Source organism: Aulonocara stuartgranti (genome assembly GCF_965226115.1).
Source record: "Aulonocara stuartgranti genome assembly, chromosome: 14".
Lineage (NCBI taxonomy): Eukaryota > Metazoa > Chordata > Actinopteri > Cichliformes > Cichlidae > Aulonocara > Aulonocara stuartgranti.
In genome coordinates, this window is record NC_138950.1 from 40,867,983 (window position 1) to 40,893,215 (window position 25,233).

Below are 25,233 nucleotides of genomic sequence, written 5' to 3' on the forward strand. Positions count from 1 at the left end.
TGACCCATGTACAATCGGAGTTTTGTAATATTTATATTAAAGTGACTGCACAACACCAACATTTGCTAGAATGAGCAGAAGTCAGTCACAGTTTGTTTGATAAACACGGCCAATGAGCTGTGAACACCAAGACACCAAGTGAATGTTACATCATCCAAGTCTGTCTCAGGACTTACACGGTCACAATCTGGTGATTATTATCATTCCATTCCAGGTTTTGCTGTCAGTTATGTAGTTTTGTGTGACTCAACTTTAAATGTTGATTTGATTGTCTGCCAGTAGTGTGCCACATTTGTAGGATACTGTATAACTTTACAAGTGAACATAAGTGCAACATATGCAATGAAAACACTTCTTCCCCAGTAAGAAGACAACAGTAATGTACGGGCAAAGGGAAGATATTAGCGTAGCAGTCAAACTTACCCATGGAAAGCTTTAGATACAGGACACATGGATGAATGATCAATCATTTGTTCAAATTAGATGGAAAATGTTTGGAACCATTGGATCTTCGATTTATGTGAAAATTTGAAGATGAAAACGCTTTAAATTTCTAAATGCAGTTTAAAGTACAGACAGACAGTCTGACTTTTATGTCTTTACTCTTCAACAGATCAATACCAGCAGCAGAGTCTCTGGTTTTATGTGGAGACTACACCCAAGCATCTAACAGATCTAAGTGTGTGGCTAACCCGTCTACAACAGTGGATGGCTGAAAATGAGGCTTCTCACTAATTTTGTCCAAAATGTAATGCGACTGCAGCCTGCTCTCAACATCAGCTAGGTAAGAAGTAAAAAGAGCAGCTCTTTGTGATGCTTCACTAACAGAAACACCCCCACTTGACTCCATGTTCTCTTTTTGCCTGCATGGAGCAGCAGACGCACTCACACCAGCTTCCACAGGAGTGGGAGTAGTGCTGTGCCATACACAGTATTACCAAAACCAGTACTGATACTGTTAGCCTTTAAAGGCAGCAAAAATGAGTTAACACAGATTTCAGCTTTCATGTATTTTGAAACTGTGTTTTCTGGAAACCTGCAGTGTGAAAGTCTCTAAAGCACTTTAGTTTCTGTTGTTTAAATGTGCCGTGAGTGATGTCGCAGTCAACACAGAAAGGCTCAGACATTTTTTACAGTTCAGTTCAATTCAATTCAATTTTATTTATATAGCGCCAAATCACAACAAAAGTCGCCTCAAGGCGCTTCATAGATACAGAGAAAAACCCAACAATCATATGACCCCCTACACTCAAAAAAATGAATGAGGTGGATTGTTCAGTGTATATTAATTATTTATTTTCATTTTACTTAAAATATATGTTTTTGTTAAGTTAACATGTGTTTTTCTAATCAAGTCTACGTAATTGTGTCTATTATTCAACGTACATAATACTAATGTGTTACTTGATCGCATAACATTTAAGTTAAGTCAATTAGGATCGATATACCTTGTATATCCACAAGGTGGCAGTAATGCAAAAACAGTTGTAATGAAACCGCGCAGAACAAGAAGGTTTCACGGCTTGTGCCTGCTCATGCACAAGACTTCAAATTTAACTGAAAAAGGCTGTTTTGGCGCCAAGCTGCTGTTTCTTTGAGAGGTAAGACCACTTTTTTCTTTGACTATGTTGTGTAGTATCTATATGTCCAGCATGGTTATATTTTGCGTTTGTCTTACAAGACATGTTATATCGTTTGCGTGTGCTTGTTTTACATTAGTTTTACTGGGTCCTGGACATGCTTATTTTGTGGACTGTGTAAGAAACATTTTTATTGTTTTTTGTTTTATTAAGGGATTAGCTACAGGGGTTCATGGGGTTATTCTTTCAAGGGGTTATTTTTCCATTTGCTTTCTTGGGATTCCTTTTCTGTAATCCGAGAGTCGGAAATATCGAATAGGATAGCAAGGATAGCATAAAGTGACATTTAAAATCCAAAAAGTCAAGGGCGAAAGCCACTGTGACACCATTGTTCTGCTCTATCAGTAATCTGTATTATGTAAAAATGGTCTGTAAATACAGCATGTTTCCTAGCGGAGTTATACATATCAATGTAGTTATAAATTACAGTTTGTGAAAGTACACACTTAATTTTTTTAATAAAATTATTCAAGACATATGAGTGGACAGACAATGGAGGTCGACAGACCTGGTGATAATTGCTTCTATAGAAAGTTAGCACATGGCAGTGTCAATCTCTTGCTTTTCTTCTGAGTAGTATTTTATTTAGTTGTAATTCAAACAATAATTTGCTTCTTGAAATTAAGGAATTACTTATTTTTTTTCTTTATAAATCTCAGATCCTGCCTTTACCTGCTCCCTCCTATACTGATGTGGTGTATGTGGTATTGCTGAGCTTGTATGTGGTATGTGAACTGTTATACTTTTAAAAACAAAACTGTTTTATAAGTTAAGTTTTCTTTTGTGACCCATCCCATGCCCCTGTTATTTCTTCTCCACATCTGAACCATGGTAAAGGTTGCAGTTCAAGGGCCTGAGGCATGAAATTCTTTTCAGATCAGCTGTGATCAATATTTTTTGGAACTTGATAAATAACAATAAAAGCTGTAATGGCTCCATTAGCATTTTGTGTAAATGTTTGTGTTAAAATTATAGCTTTAATGAGGTCTTACTACATTAGTTTTAGTTTGTATATGTGTACATATAGTATGTATATTTACAGTACAGTATGTTGTGTTTGTTGACATATTTTCAGGTGGAAGCAGAATATGTGAGGATTACTACTGCTGCACATGTTCCAAGGCTTTTTACACAACTTGACCAATACACTGACCAGCTCATAAAAGTCTTCAAGAAAAAAGGAGGCGTTGCAGGGAAGAAAATTAGACAAACTTTGGCCCCAGCCACACAGGTGCGTTATTCTGTTGGTAGCAAAATATTATGGCTAATAAGATCATTTTCAAATTTAAACAGCTAGTGTATGGTAGCTGCACAGTGCACTTACATTTATATTAAGCAAGACAAAGTTTGGTACTCAAAACGTTGGAAAATTAAAATTACCTAAACATATGTAAAATCTGATCCCTTGATTTAGGTTAAACCAGAAGTGAATGTTTTTATGTTATGTTTTGAATGCAAAAAAGATGATGTATTAGTTTGTCTTTACCTCCATTATGGACATATATAATGTGGTGGAAACCCTGCCCAACAGGTTAACTATTCATGTCCATGTGATGATTAGTTGGTCTTGTGTACATGTCTATCTGTGCAGTGGATATGTCATTCATTTTGCGTATAATGTGAGTTTCTGTCATCCTAAAGTATATCTGTTTTCTCTTCCTGTATCTCTGCCACTCTCTACAGAAGGAAACCATTGAAAAGGGGAGGGAGTGTGTCCTCAGGGCACTACCTTTTTACCTGAATGAAGACCCAAGCATCCTCTTCAAAGAATAATTGGTTGGTAATTTTAGTTTAGTTTTTTATCTGTATTAAACCAAATTTTGAATAACTAATGTTGTTGCATGTTGTAATGTTGTTGTTGTTGTAATTTGCATGGAACCTGTTTAAATGTTTTGGGGAATCTTCTTGTATACCCAAACTATTTATATTTATCGTTGAATCTGTAGTCTAAAATAGTGGCGCACTGGGGTGCATGTTCCTAATATTGTGTTTACGTCATTAAAGGGTAGCTTTGGCCCTTTTTCTTTCTTTTTTTAAAACTGGATGCCATTTTTCTATGTTTTTGTGTCTAAGCTACAGCTGTTCAGAGGGAGCTGGAACAAATTACCCTTGCTATCTTTACCATCGAAAGAGCTGATGCCAGCACTCCTCCAGCCGATGTGGGTATAACCATCTAGTGTGTCCTGCATGACCTGGAAGACCTGGCCTCTGCATGTGCACTCTTAATGGGTGGGATATATGCACTGAATCTCAGTTAACCTCAAGACTGAAAGCTAAGAGACAATCAAAAGTATTGAGATTTAAAGGATTTAATTGAGAGATGATACTGCACCAGAAATGTTGAAGGGTGGTGTGTATATTAGCGTTCAAGGCATATTGTTATGAGGTAGAAATATGTTCATATTCAGTTTGTGTTACATTGTGTGCATTGTAAAGGTAATTGCAATACATACTAAAAATAAGGGTAAGTTAGGAGGTTGATCTGATATCCTCGTGTTGGTGTTGTTCCCAGATCATCATACTAAATGTTGTTCCAGGATCAACATTGCAAGTGACCAATCAGAATGTTGTGACGTCATACTTTTGCGACTTCGGGAAAAACCGGCGTAAAACAAAAAACTGTACTTAAGCTGCGAGAAAGCGCCTCTGTCCGCCGATCAACTGACCCTAACCCTAACCGTAACCCTTTAATAAACAGTAACCAGAATTGATATTGTCCTTGCAACATTGGAATTTCATAAATGCACGAATGGCTTGGAATAGAATAACGTCACAACAATGTGATTGGTCACTTGCAATGTTGAACCTGGAACAACATTTTCATGATGGTCTGGGAACAACACCAACACGAGGATATCAGATCATCCAAGTTGGGAATGCAGGATGAATGTATATTTTGTGGACTTTTAAAGACGAACAATTGTTTCCATGTTAAAATGTTTACATCTGAAGTTTTTTGCCCAAACACTAGTAAAATAAATGTTGACAGTGGCGAGTGTTAAATGGTTACTGCTGTGCTGTTGCAAAAAAACTGAACGCTGACAAGCTGTTTTATTGTTAGACCATAATGTTGGCATGTTTTGTTAAAGTTTTATTTGGGATGGTGATGTAATTTTCTTTGATTGCTAATATCAGTGGACTATTTATTATTATTATTATTATTATTGTTGTTGTTGTTGTTGTTGTTGTTACATTTTTTTTTTTTTTTTTTAAATTGTGGCTGTTGAGGTGGACACTTCACTTTGGATTGTTAAAGGAAAGCACTTCATTGGCATTGTGTTACTGGACTGACCCTAAGCAATCATTGCAAATAGCAACTTTGCTATCCATTTTAGACACTAAAAGAAAAAAAACACTCACAGACCTTACTAGCATCACATGTGCATAACTCAAGTGTCATCTTATCAATGTGTTATGGATCTTCAATGCGTTTTTTTTCTCTTCTATTTCTGGTAGATACAGACATTTAATTTAAAGTCTTGATGTTGCATCTGTCTACATACTGTTAATTACTAACCCTAATGAGCTGTTGTGTTTTATTTTGGACTGGGTTTACACAAATGCTCACTGAATGTGTTGGCAATAAAATAAATTTTAAAAAATAAGTTGGATGTACTTAATTCATTTGTGTGGAACCTGTTGACAAAATAGATTTATGTAAAACTAATTAATAAAGCACAAGGTGGCTGAAAATATAATATTTGAATTAATCTAACTTAAATTTAACATTTTACTGCCACAAATAAGAAATGTGTTGAAGTAACTAATCTAAACTATCTAACCTGAAAATATATCATCTATGTTCATACAACATAACTTGATTTAGTTAGTCTTAAATATGTCTTGTTAATCTTAAGTAGTTTTTTTAAATTAGATGAACTAAAGATTTTTGCTTTAAACTAACATAATTCAATTTCGTGGAACCTGTTGACAAAATAATTTTAATTAAAGTCAACGTTTCATTTTTTTTGAGTGTATGAGCAGCACTTTGGCAACAGTGGGAAGGAAAAACTCCCTTTTAACAGGAAGAAACCTCCGGCAGAACCAGGCTCAGGGAGGGGCGGGGCCATCTGCTGCGACCGGTTGGGGTGAGAGAAGGAAGACAGGATAAAGACATGCTGTGGAAGAGAGACAGAGGTTAATAACAGATATGATTCAATGCAGAGAGGTCTGTTAACACATAGTGAGTGAGAAAGGTGACTGGAAAGGAAAAACTCAATGCATCATGGGAATCCCCCGGCAGCCTACGTCTATTGCAGCATAACTAAGGGAGGATTCAGGGTCACCTGGTCCAGCCCTAACTATATGCTTTAGCAAAAAGGAAAGTTTGAAGCCTAATCTTGAAAGTAGAGATAGTGTCTGTCTCCTGAATCCAAACTGGAAGCTGGTTCCACAGAAGAGGGGCCTGAAAACTGAAGGCTCTCCCTCCCATTCTACTTTTAAATACTCTAGGAACAACAAGTAGGCCTGCAGAGCGAGAGCGAAGTGCTCTAATAGGGTGATATGGTACTACAAGGTCATTAAGATCAGATGGGGCCTGATTATTTAAGACCTTGTATGTGAGGAGCAGGATTTTGAATTCAATTCTGGACTTAACAGGAAGCCAATGAAGGGAAGCCAAAACAGGAGAAATCTGCTCTCTCTTTCTAGTCCCTGTCAGGACTCTTGCTGCAGCATTTTGGATTAGCTGAAGGCTTTTCAGGGAGTTTTTTGGACATCCTGATAATAATGAATTACAGTCGTCCAGCCTGGAAGTAATAAATGCATGAACTAGTTTTTCAGCGTCACTCTGAGACAGGATATTTCTAACTTTAGAGATGTTGCACAAATGGAAGAACGCAGTCTTACATATTTGTTTAATATAGACCAGAACGGCTTTATTGATGGGAGGCAGGGGTTTCACAATATACGGAGGGTCATGAATATCATTTATGAGAAAAAAGAGACCAGAGACAATGTGTTAATCTCAATGGATGCAGAAAAAGCCGTCAACAGGATTGAATGGCCATCAAGGCTGGACTGGGACAAAAAATCGGCCCGGGCACTTTGACTAGAGACCGGCCCACCAGGATAAAGATTGAAAATGTGACGTCACTCAGGGGTAAAACCGCAAAGGATTCTGGGAACTTGTGGCAAGAGGTACTAGCGCACGCAGGCTTTCAATTGAACTCAGTTACACAGCGATAAAAAGAAACCCAAAAAATGGCAAGAAGCTGTTGTATTATTAGCTGCAATAGCCGGTCGCATGACAGCCACGGGAAGCCGACGGGTAAAGAGATCGTTTTTTTTATCGGATTACATCGTTGAAGAGAAATTTTTTAAGCCATGTTTCCGAAGTAAGAGCCGACGGATGGTCTGGATATACCAAATATAACGTCCCAGAACACTCCAGCTCACAGGTTACTCTGCTCCAAGCATTTACACAAAGGTCAGTCTGCTGTTGTAGTTAATGCGTCATTTTTCTTAACATAATTGGTGATATAGGTTACAAGCAAGTCTGGCGCTGAACAGAAACTGTCGCGCTATGCTCCTTTGTTTATTGTGCATAAATAGTGAATTTTCCTGACACAATATTGCGTTTCGCTTCTGTTATTATGGTACATTGACAAAAACATATACTTTTATTCACAGGATAAAACAGGTTTTTTGTATCACTAATTGCCCAGTACGATTACAGCATACAGTATTATTGTCACTGCTACATTTCTGTGATGCTACCAGAAATTATTTCCACTACTAATTAATTACCGTTGAGCTCAAAGGTCCTATTAATAAACGGTTAACGAATGTGTATTTATGACGACGATTTGTGAGACTGGTAAACTTATGATACGTACGATGGTCTTTACTTTCTACACGGTGCATTTCAAGGTCCTGCACCCATCCGTCGGTAAACTGTACCTGGGCTCCTTGCAGTGACCTGAAGTTACTAAACTTCATGAGTGTATGCACTCACTCCAAGAACCGTATGATTATAAATATGAGCGTGGTGAAAGTTGGGCAGCACGCTGATGTCTTTTGTCCCTCTGTGTGCTCGTAAGGGTCTGACCCTTTCACTCCTTTGATTTTTTCCTCGTATCTTTTCTTTGTCTTTTCGTCGAGTCTGTCTTTGTACGGACCGGCATTGTTCTCCTTTTGTTTTGTACATACCTTTTTTGTGCGGCAAAGAAAAACAAGAAGGTATTGGAACCGAAGAATGAACGTTTTGCGGTGCTGCAAATGCTTGCATTTGATGCGGTACTTGGATTGTTTTGCCACGAGTTCCCGGCTTGCAATGCGCGAAAATCACATGATTGCCAAACAAGGGGGAGGGCTGTAATTGGTCCAGCCCAGAGTCGATCATGACCAATTGGCCAATCCAACACCTTTCATTATATATACCCTTCCTAAAAAAAAAACAAAACAAAACAAAAAAAAAATCCATCAGCCCATAAAAACAAAAAATTGCCATTTTCCCGGTGGGCCGCTGGCCAGTCCAGCTATGATGGCATTCTTATTTGAAGTTTTGGAAAAGTTTGGTATTGGAAACAGATTTTTTAAATGGATTCAGTTGATATACTCCAATCCTCAAGAAGAGATTTTAACTAATGGTCTTTTTTCCGCACCATTCAGATTATATTGTGGAACTAGACAAGGGTGCCCCTTGTCACCTCTCTTGTTCACCTTGGCAATTGAGCCTCTTGCAATGGCAATTTGGAATCATAAAAACATATCAGGAATTAAAGTAGCCACCGTATTGCCCCATATGCAGACAGTGTTGGGAAGGTTACTTTTAAAATGTATTCCATTACAGAATACAGAATACATGCCCCAAAATGTATTCTGTAACGTATTCCGTTACGTTACTCAATGACAGTAACGTATTCTGTATACTTTGGTTTACTTAATATATTATCATGCTTTTTACAACAACGTGAATGTACTATTGCTGTGTGATTTATTACTATTACTGAAGGTCCGCGACTCCGAACTGTAGTAAAGGGACCTCTGACTAATACGGCGGGGTCCCTGTCGGCTCGTAGCCGAAAAATAGCTTTACTTTGTTGTGTGGGTCAACTTTTCTTGCGAGAGACAGAGAGAGGCGTTGAAAGACTGCTCCAACGGAACTTATTGTTTCGGAGGAAAACACGAACACGGTGTACAGTCGAGTCTAAATAGCTTACTTACAACTGGGCTCGTCAGGCACTCTTCTTGGCTGCAGTGGTTATTATTATATTTACATGCTTCCAGCTCCCGTTTTTCCTCGATGACAACTCGTACCTTTCCACTCCCCTTTTTCTCCCTCCTCGCGCTCACAGACCCATAACGTGTATGGCAGTCCATTCTCCCTGCAACACGGACTATACTGCCCATGATGCTACATTCTTTAGAGCTATGCTTGTAGCATTCTGCCTGTTAGCTTAGCACAACAACAACAACGAAAAGGCGCTCTCTCACCCAGGAAACACGCAGAGAGAGAGCGTTGCCCTGTAACCATGGCAACCGTAACGCTGCCGCCTGGAACAACAGCACGTAGCTGTCAAACAAACCCAAACAGTCCTGACCCGCGACAAAATGAAACAGGAAAGTACCGCAGTGTAATCCATTTATTTCAACAAAGTAACTGTATTCTGAATACCACCTTTTTAAACGGTAACTGTAACGGAATACAGTTACTCATATTTTGTATTTTAAATACGTAACTGTAACACTGACGTAGCGCTAATGAATTAATACAGGCTAGGGATTGAGTGTAATTTTATGGTTATTATTAATCAGAAGATTTAGGGACGCTACTGGAGCTGATGGGCAGTAATTAATAAATACACACAACACAAAAAATGGTTTTGCAGGTACCATGTATTTAACCAAACCCCAAAAAAAATGAATAACAAGAAAAGGAAAACTTAAATAATCACTCCTGCTGCAGCTATCCAATTAATCAAAAACACAGTGAGGGTGCACAAAGACAACTAAGCAGATTTGTCTGGCTTATACCAAGCAATACAGGGTCTCAAAAAAAAAACCAGTTCCCCCATAAACAACACATGTTAATATCAAATCCACTGATCCACACTGAAGTCCATGAGTTTTATCTGAATGTCCATGAGAGATGTCCAAGCGCTATTGTCCATAAATGAAGGGAATGGTGTGTATGATTGCGGAAGTCAGTGTATTTGGAAAATGGGGAAAGAGCGTTGTCTTTGATAGCTTCCTACCCAACCGGTGGAAGCGTCAATTGCAGAATGTGTCCTGCTCCTAGCCATTCATTGGCTCGCCATCCTCTTTCATACCCCAAAAAGGTTCACCTGGCCAATTCCGTTCTGTTCAGTGCACAACAACACTATGGCTCTGGCTCACAGTAATCAGCATCTAAGTTGCATAAGTTAGTTGGTGTTAAAAAAATGCATTAAAATGGGAAAAGCAAATGTTTGCCAATACACACCTGCAACAGCTCTGTCACCTGGCTTGCCTCCACGCATCTGACGGGAGGAAGCCGGGACAGGCTTACTATGACCTACATGCCATCCGATTGGCTGAGCAAAGTCATGTGGTTGGAGTCATGTATTTGTGATGCGTTCAATGGCAGGAAATAAGTGCAGGAAATTACTCAGGGTTACATAACGGCGGTACATGTATTCCGTTACTCCCCAACACTGTATGCAGATGATGTGATCTTGTTCTGCACTCATTTAAATAAATCAATACCATCCATATTGAGTCTCATTAATACATTTAGTATATTTTTGGGTTATAAAATAAATTTTGATAAATCTGAAATATTATTTTTGAATAAAAACGAACGACAAAATCCTCCAATTGTCATGGTCCTGGGTCATTTTGGCCCAGCGTTTTGTGTTTCCTTGAAGTTCATTTTTGTGCTTTGTGTTTATTCTGATTTTGTATTGGTTTAGGGTTGAACCTTTTTAACACCATAATTCCCTCCACACTCACCACCAAGCTGGAGCATCTGGGACTCAGCTCATCTATGTGTCAGTGGATCTCCAACTTCCTAACTGGCAGACCACAGGCAGTAAGGATGGGCGGACATGTCTCAGCCTCCACCACTCTCAGCACTGGAGCCCCCCAGGGGTGTGTTCTGAGCCCCCTGCTGTACTCTTTGTACACATATGACTGTGTGGCCACTACCAGCTCCACCACCATCATCAAGTTTGCTGACGACACCGTCGTGGTGGGCCTGATCTCTGATAACAACGAGACGGCCTACCTGAAGGAGATTAGGAATCTGGAGAACTGGTGCCAGAGGAACAACCTCCTTCTAAACGTCAGTAAGACAAAGGAGCTGATAGTGGACTTCAGCACTAAGCAGGAGAGGAACTACCAGACCCCCGTCATCAACGAGTGCCCAGTGGAGAGAGTGGACAGCTTCAAATACCTCGGAGTTCACATCACGCAGGACCTGTCATGGTCCTGTCACATCAACACCGTGGTGAAAAAGGCCCGACAGCGTCTCTACCATCTCAGACGCTTGAGAGACTTCCAACTGCCCTCCAAGGTGCTCAGGAACTTTTACTCGTGCACCATAGAGAGCATCCTGGTGGGAAACATCTTAACCTGGTTCGGGAACAGCACCATGCAGGACAGACGAGCTCTACAGAGGGTTGTGCGGTCAGCTGAGCGCACCATCCGCTCCGAGCTCCCTGACCTGCACTCAATCTACAGCAGGCGGTGCTGGACCAAGGCCAGGAAGATCGTGAAGGACCTCAGCCATCCCAACAACAGACTGTTCTCTCTGTTGAGGTCAGGAAAGCGATTCCGCTCCCTGAAGACCAACACAGAGAGACTGAGGAGGAGCTTCTTCCCGCAGGCGATACGGTCTCTCAATCACACCACCACACAGTACTGACCCACACATACAGTTCTTACACACACACTGGACTTTCTGGACTTTGGTTTTGCACAACACTGGTCACTATATTCTTCATTTCCAGTTAATACTTGTACAGCTGCTGTTATTGTGTATATATTTATTTATATTTAGATTTCTTCATACATTCTTATATAGTTCTATATTGTGTATTTTGTTGTACAGTTATTTTATTTTCAACTTTAATTTATATATTTATCTTTATCTTATTCTTCCCAGTTAAATTTACCCTTCATTCTAATTTGTGTTGTACAGTTATTTCATTTTTAACCTTAATTTATATTTTATTCCTTCCTAGTTAAATTTACCCTTTTTAATTTTTCATATTTATTTCCTATCTTATTCATAGCCTTTTCCTTTTTTGTTCTCTTTAGGTCACGAGCAGTTGTCCAAGCATTTCACTACATATCGTACTGTGTATGACTGTGTACGTGACAAATAAAATTTGAATTTGAATTTGAATTTGAACCTGTAGTTTGGTGTGTGTATTCAGCCCTACCTGTGTCTGTCCTTGGTGCTCTGTTCATGTCCCCGTGTTGTGTTGTAAATCAGTCTGTGTGTTCCTGCTTTACTTTGAAGGCTCATGTTCTGGATTTCCTATTCTATTTTGAAGGTCTGTGTCTGTTGTCATTGTGTTCAGCTTGTGTCCTCCGGTCCTCATGTGTATTAGGTTCAGCTGTTCTTCCCTCCTGTGTGTGATTACCTGATTACCTTGTGTGTGTATATTTAGTGGGTTTCGGTCTGTGTTCATTGTCGGCTCGTCTGCGTTCTATGGTGTTCCTGTCTCTGTGTCTCTCTGCCCCGCACCCCTTTTGTATGGTCTCAGGTTTGTCATTTAGTTCTCCCAGTTTAGGTTTCTTCAGTTGTTTTGTCATGCCTCACTGCCTGTTTCTGCCATTGTCACTTTGTAAATAAACATCACTCGTATCATCAGTCACTGCTGCATTTTGGGTCCTCCCTTTCCTCCACACCACACGGCTCACTCCGCCAGCCGTGACACCAATCAATATTCCCTTTCTGCTATCTGAACATGGGTTTACTTATCTGGGTGTGAAATTATCTCATTATAATTCCTTGACGACGTCAGTTACTACACTTCTAAACAGATGGATGAAACTACCTATATCTTTAATTGGTCGTATTAATATACTAAAAATGTCAATTTTGCCAAAATATCTTGACCTTTTTCAATCAGTATCTCTCTCTCCATTGTAACAGTGTTTAGCTTATTTTAGAGTTTAGAAATGTGTTAACATAGAATGTAGAACTATTGTAGAGACATTGACACCGCCCTCAATATAATAAAGGCTGACTGTGTTGTGAACTTAGGAGTAGATTGTAGGAGATCTCTTCCCCACTGAGTGGAATTTCCCCAGAGGATGTTTGGGGTGGGGGTCTCAACATTTGTAACTGGATAACTGTGGTCTGGAAGGGAGATGGGTTTTATGACCTCTAGGGAGTTACCTACACTCACAGTGTTTTAACTGTCACACACACACATCCACACGCACATTCACTCATGTGCACTCACACATACACACAGGTATGCATACACAGTCACACACGAGCACTCACATAGACACGTGGGAACGCGCACATGTAGGCATTCATGTGCTCGTGCACATAGACACAGACAGAGTTTGCAGCACACCGTAGGGGGTTTTATGATGGGGTTGCTTCTATAAAGCTGGCTGTAACTAACAAAGGGGTGAAGATTTGGAGAGGGACACCGGCCTCGTCTTCCCTTCTAGAAGTGCATGCTTAAATGAAGATGAATAAAGATGAATAAAGGTTTTGTGAAATGACTACTGAGTTCCGGTGCCGTCTCTGGAAGTTTCGACGAATAAAAGAACCGGGGTAAAACTGATTTCTTAACACCATTGTCAAGTCAAACCGAGTAAGAGGTGGAGAGCCCTGAGGCAAAAAAGTAAATGTGACAGTCACACTAATCTTGTGTCTGGGTTTCCGTCGGGAAGGATAAAGGCAAACTGGGGAGCGATAGGAAGTTGCCACTTTCGGGGAAAGCCCAGCAAAATTCTTTCAACAAGTTGTCGCCAACACGAATATTGTGTGGAACTGAAGTATCTACAAAGCCAGGGAGGCAGCCGGTAAGGGAATGGTTGCTGACTATGGTAAAAGACTTTGAAGTGAGCTGCTAAAGAATCGCGGCTGCCGCTAGCTTACGTAGTATTAGCGCTGTGCTGTGAGTTGGTCGCTTGTGCACGAGCGGCTCCATTATTTATTGTTGGTCCGCACATGGAAGACATATGGTTAGGAGAAGCTGATTACAAACACTTTTGTTACTGCCTAAGTTCGAATGCAGACTGATTACTTGACTTAGAGCTGTAATATAAAGCAGTATTTCTCAAGGTACATGTACAGTTGTTAGAGAATTACATAATTTGAGCGTTTAAAAATACTCAAGTAAATGTTGTATTACAAAGCTTACACACTGCATTGATGTGTTTAAATAAGGAAAATGTGTTTGGGATTGTTTACAATATTTGCAAATGTGTGGATGTGTGATAACAAAATAATTTGTATTCGGGGGTTTTGGGTTGTATTTAAAGGTTTTTCACCTATGGCTGATTGTGGCCGAAAAGAAGATTAAAGAAAAAGGAAAACAAAAAATCTGCCTGGTCATTGAGTGAAATCCAGTTAAACACCTGTGGTAGATACAGTGGGGCAAAAAAGTATTTAGTCAGCCACCGATTGTGCAAGTTCCCCCACCTAAAATGATGACAGAGGTCAGTAATTTGCACCAGAGGTACACTTCAACTGTGAGAGACAGAATGTGAAAAAAAATCCATGAATCCACATGGTAGGATTTGTAAAGAATTTATTCGTAAATCAGGGTGGAAAATAAGTATTTGGTCAATAACAAAAATACAACTCAATACTTTGTAACATAACCTTTGTTGGCAATAACAGAGGTCAAACGTTTACTATAGGTCTTTACCAGGTTTGCACACACAGTAGCTGGTATTTTGGCCCATTCCTCCATGCAGATCTTCTCGAGAGCAGTGATGTTTTGGGGCTGTCGCCGAGCAACACGGACTTTCAACTCCCGCCACAGATTTTCTATGGGGTTGAGGTCTGGAGACTGGCTAGGCCACTCCAGGACTTTCAAATGCTTCTTACGAAGCCACTTCTTTGTTGCCCGGGCGGTGTGTTTTGGATCATTGTCATGTTGGAAGACCCAGCCTCGTTTCATCTTCAAAGTTCTCACTGATGGAAGGAGGTTTTGGCTCAAAATCTCACGATACATGGCCCCATTCATTCTGTCCTTAACACGGATCAGTCGTCCTGTCCCCTTGGCAGAAAAACAGCCCCATAGCATGATGTTTCCACCCCCATGCTTCACAGTAGGTATGGTGTTCTTGGGATGCAACTCAGTATTCTTCGTCCTCCAAACACGACGAGTTGAGTTTATACCAAAAAGTTCTACTTTGGTTTCATCTGACCACATGACATTCTCCCAATCCTCTGCTGTATCATCCATGTGCTTTCTGGCAAACTTCAGACGGGCCTGGACATGCACTGGCTTCAGCAGCGGAACACGTCTGGCACTGCGGGATTTGATTCCCTGCCGTTGTAGTGTGTTACTGATGGTGACCTTTGTTACTTTGGTCCCAGCTCTCTGCAGGTCATTCACCAGGTCCCCCCGTGTGGTTCTGGGATCTTTGCTCACCGTTCTCATGATCATTTTGACCCCACGGGATGAGATCTTGCGTGGAGCCCCAGATCGAGGGAGATTATCAGTGGTGTTGTATGTCTTCCATTTTCTGATGATTGCTCCCACAGTTGATTTTTTCACACCAAGCTGCTTGCCTATTGTAGATTCACTCTTCCCAGTCTGGTGCAGGTCTACAATACTTTTCCTGGTGTCCTTCGAAAGCTCTTTGGTCTTGGCCATGGCGGAGTTTGGAGTCTGACTGTTTGAGGCTGTGGACAGGTGTCTTTTATACAGATGATGAGTTCAAACAGGTGCCATTCATACAGGTAACGAGTGGGGGACAGAAAAGCGTCTTACAGAAGACGTTACAGGTCTGTGAGAGCCAGAGATTTTCCATGTTTGAGGTGACCAAATACTTATTTTCCACCCTGATTTACGAATAAATTCTTTACAAATCCTACCATGTGGATTCATGGATTTTTTTTCACATTCTGTCTCTCACAGTTGAAGTGTACCTCTGGTGCAAATTACTGACCTCTGTCATCATTTTAAGTGGGGGAACTTGCACAATCGGTGGCTGACTAAATACTTTTTTGCCCCACTGTATATCAATCCCTTTCAAGCGGGGAAGCCGCACAAACTTTAAGAGCTTGACAACCATCAAACTCTTTCTTTTTAGCTTTGCAAAAACTATTCCGAAACTTTATTTGGAATAACAAGACCAAAACTCAGAGTCTCATTACTATACCTTCCTTATGAAAGAGGGGGTTTACAACTTCCAAATTTAAAGTGGTACTGTGGTGGACCACTAGAGGGCTCCACTCACACCCAGTGTATAGGAAGTGTGTTCCTGTGTTTTGTGGCGCGATATGCGCAGTTGATGTGGGAGACGAATAAAGGAGTGAGAACTGAGAGCTCTGTGTCGTTGATGCTTACCTCCACATTGGTGACCCCTGACTCGAGCATGCAACGGGCCACAGATAACACAGACTCCGCTATGGATGCATCAGCAGCCGCCGGACCTCCGCCTCCTGTTACAGTTACGTTCGCTGTGGCGCTGAAACTGCCGGACTTTTGGCTCCATGACCCGCCCGTCATGGTTTGTACATGTGGAGGCTCAGTTCGCCCTTCGCGGCATCTCGGCTGACGACACGAAGTATCACCATGTGGTGGCCTCGCTCGACCCGCTGGCCACCCGTCGCACGATGGCGCTTCTCCGGGACCCACCCGCCCAAGGGAAATACGCTGCCCTCAAAGAGCTGCTTCTTCGGCGCTATGCCCTCTCCGACGCTGAACGAGCCAAAAAGCTCCTCAACCTTTCAGGCTTGGGTGGCGGTACCACGCTCGAGCTCATGGAGAACATGCTATCGTTGTTCGGGCCGGATGACTGTGGTTTCCTCTTCGCCCACCTCTTCCTCCGCCAACTACCGGCCGCCGTGAGAGCTGTCCTCGCGAACTCTCCGCTCCTGCCTGCGAAGGATCATTGCTCCCCGGCTGAAGAAGCGGATCGCATTCTCCTGGCTAGCCGCACTTTTGACGTTCACGCCCTGGCTACGGACACGCCGGCGGCACCTTCCACGCCTCCACCTGCCTCCCCCGGAGCATCCGCCCCCTTGCTGACGGCAGGGATTGCTACACGCCGGCACCGCGGAAATAGCATCTGTTTCTACCATCAGCGTTTTGGCGACAGAGCGCGTCGCTGCCTGCCGCCTTGCGCTTTCACGGCCCAGGGAAACGGACCCGCCAGCGCGCCGTAGCAGCCGCGACCGCTGGCAATACAGAAAGGCTGCTCTTCATAGAGGACTCGCGCTCCGGGAGACGTTTTCTCATGGACTCCGGCTCCCAGAAGAGCCTCCTTCCCCCTACTGCTGCCGACGGACTAGCAGCGAACCGTGGGCCGCAGCTCATTGCAGCTAATGGCTCTCCCATCAAAACGTTTGGGGAAAGGTTGGTGACTGTTTGTTTTCATGGCCGGGATTTCCAGTGGAACTTTGTTGTTGCCGTTAGCTCTGTACCTATTTTGGGTGCTGATTTCCTGTGTGCTCATGGACTGCTTGTCGATGTTGCTAACAGACGTTTAATTGATGCTCTCTCGTTTTCTTCGCTACCCTGTTTTACTCGGGCTGCCGAGCCCCTGATTCGGGCTAATTTAGTGACCACTGGGGATGCTTTTCAGCGTTTGCTTTTAGAGTTTCCATCGCTGTCTGTCCCTAATTTCTCTAGCACGGTAACGAAGCATGGGGTTAAGCATTATATTCCCACAGTCGGGCCCCCGGTGTTCGCGCGCGCGCCGCCTCGACCCCGCGAAACTGTCCGTCGCTCGGGAAGAGTTTGCAGCCATGGAGCGCCTTGGCATTGTACAGCGTTCGAACAGTGCATGGGCCTCTCCGCTTCACATGGTGCCCAAATCGGACGGTTGGTGGCGGCCTTGCGGAGATTTCCGCCGTTTAAATAATGCCACGGAGAATGACCGTTACCCCATCCCCCACATTCAGGATTTTTCTGCCAATCTCGCCGGAGCGTCGATTTTTTTCTAAAATTGACTTGGTGCGGGGGTATCACCAGGTTCCCGTGCGCGCCGAAGACGTTCCTAAAACCGCTGTCATTACCCCCTTCGGCTTGTTCGAGTTTTTGCGCATGCCGTTTGGCCTGAAAGGTGCCGCCCAGACTTTTCAGCGGCTGATGGACTCCGTTTTGCGTGGGCTGCCGTTCGTTTTTGTTTATCTGGACGATATATTGGTGGCCAGCTGCTCAGCGAGCCAGCACGAGTCTCATCTGCACCAGGTTTTCCAGCGTTTGGCAGCGCACGGCCTGATCATCAACCCTTCCAAGTGCCAGTTTGGGTTGCCTGTTCTGGATTTCCTCGGGTACCGCATTTCCGCTGAAGGTGTGGTTCCGTTGCCCGACAGAGTCCAGGCCGTTTTGGCAGTTAAAGTGGTTAAAGTGTTGCAGGAGTTCTTGGGGATGATAAATTTTTACAACCGCTTTCTCCCCAGAGCTGCCCACCTGCTACAGCCATTCTATGGTGCCTTAAAAGGTAAAACAGCCAAGGATCCGGTTGACAGGCTGCCAGAACGCGTCCGTGCGTTTTCCGCAGCCAAGTCTGTGCTGGCTGACGCCGCCCTGCTGGCCCACCCGCTTCCGTCGGCGGAGATCGCGTTGACCACCGACGCCTCTGACGTGGCAGTGGGTGGGGTGTTGGAACAGCAGGTTTCAGGTCTCTGGCAACCGCTCACCTTTTTCAGTCATACGCTCCAGGATGCTGAACGCAAGTACAGTGTTTTTGACAGGGAGTTGCTGGCCCTGCACCTTGCGACACGACATTTTCATTTTTTCCTCGAGGGTCGCAACTTTACTGCGTACGTTGACCACAAACCTTTGACGTTTGCGATGTCCAAGGTCTCTGACCCATGGAGCGCACGCCAGCAGCGCCAATTGGCGGCCATTTCAGAGTTTACCACAGACATTCAGCATGTGGCTGGTAAGTCCAATCACGTCGCTGACTGTCTCTCACGTGTGCTGGTTTCTCCGGTGTATGTTGGCATCGACTACGCTGCGATGGCCGCCGAGCAACGTGCTGACCCGGACGTCCTTGCCCTTCAGTCAACAAAGACGGGCCTCGTGCTGGAGGACACCCCAGTGTGGGACGGCGGTCCGCACCTTCTTTGCGACATTTCCACCGGCCGCCCCCGCCCGGTGGTTCCCCGTTCGTGGCGTCGTCGTGTTTTTGACTCGGTGCATGCCCTCTCTCATCCCGGCGTCCGGGATCTCGGTCAAGCTGGTCAGCGCCAGGTTTGTTTGGCCAGGCCTTCGCAAGACGGTGAAAGAATGGGCGGCGGTTTGTATCCCATGCCAACGCTCGAAAATCCACTGGCACACACAGGCACCCCTCAAACCTTTCCGTGTCCCGGGTAGGCGTTTCGATCACGTTCATGTGGACCTGGTTGGTCCCTTGCCGCAGTCACAGGGTTTCACGCACCTTTTGACTGTGGTGGACCGCACAACCAGATGGCCAGAGGCAGTACCCCTGGCGTCCACGACAGCGGCGACGGTGGCCAGGGCATTTTTGTCAATGTGGGTTTCACGTTTCGGCCCCCCTGACATTACCTCGGACAGGGGCCCCCAGTTTGTTTCTGAGCTTTGGTCTGCTATGGCTGACGGCCTGGGAGTCAAGGTCCACCGCACCACAGCATACCACCCGCAAGCTAATGGGATGTGCGAACGGTTTCACCGGTCACTTAAGGCCGCGCTCCGGGCTTCCTTAACAAGTGGCGACTGGGTCGACCGTCTTCCGTGGGTTTTGCTGGGATTGCGTAGCGCGGTTAAAGAAGACCTCGGGGTTTCCCCGGCTGAACTGGTCCTCGGCCAGCCTCTCCGGGTCCCTGGGGAATTCTTACCTGAGAGTCCTCCCCCATGTTTCGATACCTCTTTGTTGCGCATCAAGATGGCGCTGGAGTGACGGCAGCCTTTCCAAGTAGCTCTGCAACACCGCACCTTTTTGTTAACTTTAACTTTTTAGACTAGGCTTTTCAAACTTTTTTTTCACCTTCCTCTACTTATACCTCTTAGATATAGCGATACAAGATGGATAATGCACTTTTCAAAACTTCTGGAACCAGTTCCTTCATCTATTCGAGAGCGGAGCTGCTGGCACTAAAAACAAAGGGACAGACCGGCATGCGACACAACATCCCGGCCGAGCTAAAGAGGAGCTACAGAGGCTGCAAAGCTGGAGCGAGGAGAGCGGATCACCGGAGGCGATTCAAACCATCAATCCCGACAGTGATCATGGGCAACGTGAACTCGTTACAGAATAAGATTGACGAACTGTGCGCTCTGAACAACCACAGACTATACCGTGAGTGCAGCTTGTTTATCTTCACGGAGACGTGGCTAACCGAGCTAACGCCGCAGGCTAACGTAGACCTATGCGGTTTCACACCCGTGAGAGCCGATAGGGACACGCAGGCCAGTGGAAAAAGCAGAGGTGGGGGACTCATTGTCTACGTTAACAACAGATACTGTAACCCTGGACACGTCTCCGTTAAAGTTTCGGTATGCCGTCCGGACCTGGAGCTGCTAGCTGTTAGCTTGCGGCCATATTATCTACCTCGGGAGTTCAGTCATGTGATCTGTGTGTGTGTTTACATCCCTCCGAGGGCCGACGCAACAGCTGCCTGTGAGAAAATACACACAGTCACAGCAAGACTTCAGACACAAAACCCCGAGGCTTTCATTATTATATCTGGAGACTTTAACCATGCCACACTGGACTCTACTCTGGCTGCTTTTCACCAGTTTGTGAATTGTCCCACAAGGAGCAACAGGACAATTGACCTACTGTATGCTAATGTGAGAGATGCATACAGAGCCACCCCCCTCCCCCCACTAGGGAAGTCAGACCACAACCTGGTTTACCTACAGCCACAATACACACCCCTCGTCCAAAGGCAGCCTGTCACAACGCGCTCCATCCGGAGATGGACCCCAGAAAAGGAGGATGCTCTGAGAGACTGCTATGACACCACAGACTGGGATGTGCTCCTGAGCCCACATGGTGAGGACATAGAGGGGGCGACACACTGTCTTACAGACTACCTCAACTTTTGTGTGGACACAGTCGCCCCTGCTAAGACGGTACGGTGTTATCCTAATAACAAACCGTGGGTAACACAGGAAGTCAAAGCTGTCCTCAACATGAAGAAGAAGGCTTTCAGGAGCAAAGTGAAGGAGGAGATGAAAGCAGCACAGCGGGAGGTGAAACGCTGCCTGAGGGAAGCAAAGGACACCTACAGGAGGAAGGTGGAGCAGAAGTTGGAGAGGAACAATATGAGGGAGGTCTGGAATGGTGTGAAAACCATCACAGGCCACAACACCAAGAAAAGCACAGTGGGGGGGACTGTGGAGAAGGCAAACGAACTCAACAACTTCTTCAACAGGTTTGACCAGCCCACAACCCCCCCACCCTCACCTTCACTACAGAGTCCAATCCCCACTCTCCTACCTCCCTCGCTTCCCCCCCTTCCTGACACCATGACACCCCCCTCCTCCAATCCCTCTCTCAGCAGCAAGACATCTCCCCCCCTCCCCTCTTCCCAAACATCTCCCAGTGTCACAGTGGATCAGGTCAGGAGACAACTGAGGAAGCTTCGCCCCAGAAAGGCAGCAGGCCCAGACAAGGTGTGTCCTAGGATGCTAAAGGCGTGTGCTGCTGAACTTGGGGAGCCGCTACAACGAGTCTTCAACCTCAGTCTGCGACTGGGGAGAGTGCCCGCCCTATGGAAGACATCCTGCATCGTCCCGGTCCCCAAAAAGAACCGGCCCAATGAGCTGAATGACTTCCGACCAGTGGCACTGACGTCACATCTTATGAAGACTCTAGAGCGGCTCTTCCTCAACCTCCTCCGACCACAGGTACAACATGCCCAGGACCCACTACAGTTTGCATACAAGGCAGGTGTCGGAGTGGAGGATGCCATCCTGTACCTCCTACACAGAGCCCACTCACACCTGGATGGGGGAAAAGGCACGGTCAGGATCCTGTTTCTTGACTTTTCCAGTGCCTTTAATACCATCCGGCCCTGTATGCTTCAGGAAAAACTGAACAGGATGGAGGTGGACCCCTGCCTGGTGGCTTGGATCTCCGACTACCTCACCGACAGACCACAGTACGTCAGGCTGAAGGACATCACGTCTGACACTGTGGTCAGCAGCACAGGAGCACCACAGGGAACTGTGCTGTCCCCTCTTCTCTTCACCCTGTACACCTCTGACTTCTGCTACAACTCTGAATTATGCCACATTCAGAAGTTTGCAGACGACACAGCCATCATGGGGTGTATCTGGGATGATCAGGAAGAGGAGTACAGAAGTCTGGTGAGGAACTTTGTCGCATGGAGTCACACAAACCACCTGCAACTCAACACCTCAAAGACTAAGGAACTGGTTGTGGACTTCGGGAGGTCTAGAGCAGGTCCACTGCCGGTTCAGATAGAGGGGGAGGAGGTGGAGGTGGTCAACAAGTACAAGTACCTCGGGCTGTGGATGGACAATAAACTGGACTGGTCATGCAACACAGAGCACCTGTATAAAAAAGCCCAAAGCCGACTGTACTTCCTCAGGAGGCTGAGGTCTTTTAACATCTGCAGGAAGCTCCTGAGGATGTTTTACCAGTCGGTGGTTGCTGGAGTACTTTTCTATGCTGTGGTGTGCTGGGGGAGCAGCACAGCAAAGAAGGACTCATCCAGGCTGGAGAAACTGATCAGGAGGGCTAGCTCTGTGGTCGGCATGAAGCTGGACACTCTGGTGACAGTGGCAGAGAAAAGGACATTAAAGAAACTGATGGACATTATGGACAATGCCAGACATCCTCTGCACACGGCCATTAACAACCAGAAGAGTCTGTTCAGTGACAGGTTGCTTCTCCCAAAGACAAGAACTAACAGACTTAAAAACTCCTTTGTCCCACACGCCATCAGACTGTTTAACTCCTCTCTGGAGGGGAGAGGGAGGGGAAACAGGAGGACAAAGGAGGGGGGAACAACTAAGCTGTAGTGCCTCTTCACCTCACTGTACAATACCTTGTGCAATACTTTTGTAAATAGTCAACAGTGCAATAGACTCAATACTTGAAATGTGCAATTCACTTGTATTTTTATTTTTTATTCCTATTTATTCTATTTATCCCCTTCGTATATTTTATTTATATTGTCTCTGTATTTATATATATGTGTGTGTGTATAACTCTGTAACTTCTGTCGGTGCTGTGCTTTTTTGGAAATCGAATTTCCCAGAGGAACCCACCCGAGGGATTAATAAAGTTCTATCTTATCTTATCTTATCTTATCTTTTCGCCCCCCAAGAAACTCATTTCCTTTTCCTGGTCCTGTGCACCACTGCCTGCCTGACACTTTTGTTCCGAGTTCGAACTCTGCTCGTTTCGTTTTCATCAGGCACGATGCCCATAGGACTCCGCTGCGTCCACCATATGACGGACCATACAGGGTTCTTAAACCAGGCAACAAACATTTCATTTTGGACTTTGGCGGTCGGCAGGAAGTTGTCTCTGTTGACAGACTTAAGCCTGCACATGTTATGCAAGAGGATCAGGTGGTCCCGGCCCAGGCCCCAGTTGATGTGGGAGACGAATAAAGAAGGAGTGAGAACTGAGAGCTCTGTGTCGTTGATGCTTACCTCCACAGTACTTCTGGGCTGCTCAAATCAAAGCGGCAATGTTTTATTTTGTTAATGAGCAAACTCCAGTGTGGGTTTCTATGGAGTCTATAGAAATCAAAATTCCCCCTAACTTATATCTTTACTCAGCCGACAGGAAGACACTAAATATGCAAACTAAGAACCCCTTTTTAAAAAACACTATAATGATCTGGTTAGAAACACATAACTACTTGGGAGAAATGATCCAACTGTCTCGGTTTACTCTGATATTTGGAAATAACAGCTTTCTTCCTGGTAGGGCGGATGCAGGATTTAAATTTTGGTTCGATCAAGGTATAAGAAAAGTGTCTGATAAATTTAGGAATAATACTTTTATGTCTTTTGAACAACTTAGAAGTACTTTTTCTATTCCTGTCAAACATTTTTTTTAGATTTCTTCAATTAAGACATTTTATTTTATTTTATTTTATTTTATTTTTTTTTTCTCTTTTTTGGAAGTGACATCAGAAACAGCAGCATGTGACATCACGTGATGGCGGAGCTTCAGTTCATCCTTTGTCATCCTTTTTTTTTTTTTTTTTTTTTTTTAATAGGACAGGGGGAAAGAATGAAAGAAAGAGGGGGAGAGGAAGAAAGAAAACCAAAGGGGAGAAGAGACGGTGAGAAGGGGGGGAAGAGAGAAAAAAAAAACAAAAAAAACTCCTGGGTCACCTGTATGGAGAGAAAGAAAAACAAAAAAAACAGGGGAGACAGCAAACAACAAAGAGCAACATAATAATAATTAAAAAAAAAAAGCACCATCACAATAAACTAGCTAGTCATAGATATCAATAGTTACTAAATAGTAAACGATATTGTGCAGCACGCAAGATAGACAGCGCACAGTGTGCTTTGAGGCAGCAGCCAAGAAAGCTGTAGTCCGCATCTGTGAATACCCATGTGTACACCTGTGTGCATACCTGTGTGGATCAGCATGCTTGCATTCCAAAGGTTTCTCCATGTAATGATCTGCTAGAGAGTGTGGGGAGCCACAGCCCTGTCCTCTATGGTATCAAGCAGGTATGGAGGAGATCAAAACTCCAGACATCCAGAGGCCCCCAGAACACAAGAGACCAAGGAAGACCCACAGAGGGGCAGCCGCGCCACTGTCCCAGTAAGAGCTAAGGAGAGTCCCAGATGAGAGCTCATTCAGCAGCCGCGGAGCAGAAGCCAGGGGGAGTTGCAGTGACGCGCCCGTGAGCTCCGCCGGCAGCCAGCCGTGCCTGAGTGACCGAGCCCCAGACCGAGAGGCCGGGGACACCCCACCTCCAAAGTGGCCCGAGCGAGCCCCAATAAGCGGCCGCCAAGGAGTGAGCCGGTGTGTACCCGGACGCCCACCCCCAGATACAAAGAACCACCAACGCACCGATACCTGAGGGAGTCCGCCACCGGCAGGGGAAGTGGTGGTGGGTGGAGATAGGCCTCCAAACCTTGGAGGGCCCGAGATGTCCCCAGAGAGGTGGCGTCTAAGACATTTTATTCTAACCACACAAGGTGACAGCTTAGAAATCCCCACCTCCTCCTCTCTAGAGAGCACAGTTATAAAGCATCTAAATGGGAGAGGCCGAGTTTCTGCATTGTATAAATTATTTATGGAAAATTCCAAAGAATCAACAGAGTCTATTTTAGAGGCTTGGAGGAAGGATTTGCAAATGGATATATCTGATGATGAGTGGTATAAATCATGCTCCTTGGCCCAGAGTCAGACATTTAATGTGCAATCTAAACTACTTCAATATAAATGGTTAACAAGACTCCGTCAAAAATGCATCATTTTAACTCAAACATCCCAGACTCCTGTATTAAGTGTGGAGTGGACAGGGGCACTTCATTTC

General features: G+C 44.5%; 1 long non-coding RNA gene across 2 annotated transcripts; it reads left to right on the plus strand.

Annotated features, from left to right (window-relative positions):
• Positions 1 to 1,354: 1,354 nt before the first annotated feature.
• Positions 1,355 to 5,245, plus strand: LOC309688500. 2 transcript variants are annotated; one of them, XR_014271085.1, is made up of 5 exons: positions 1,355 to 1,601; positions 2,300 to 2,365; positions 2,716 to 2,871; positions 3,324 to 3,416; positions 3,714 to 5,245. It is a non-coding gene; the product is annotated as an uncharacterized lncRNA (long non-coding RNA). The 2 variants fall into 2 exon arrangements; XR_014271086.1 differs by lacking the exon at positions 1,355 to 1,601 and adding an exon at positions 1,608 to 1,757.
• The last annotated feature ends 19,988 nt before the right edge of the window (positions 5,246 to 25,233 follow it).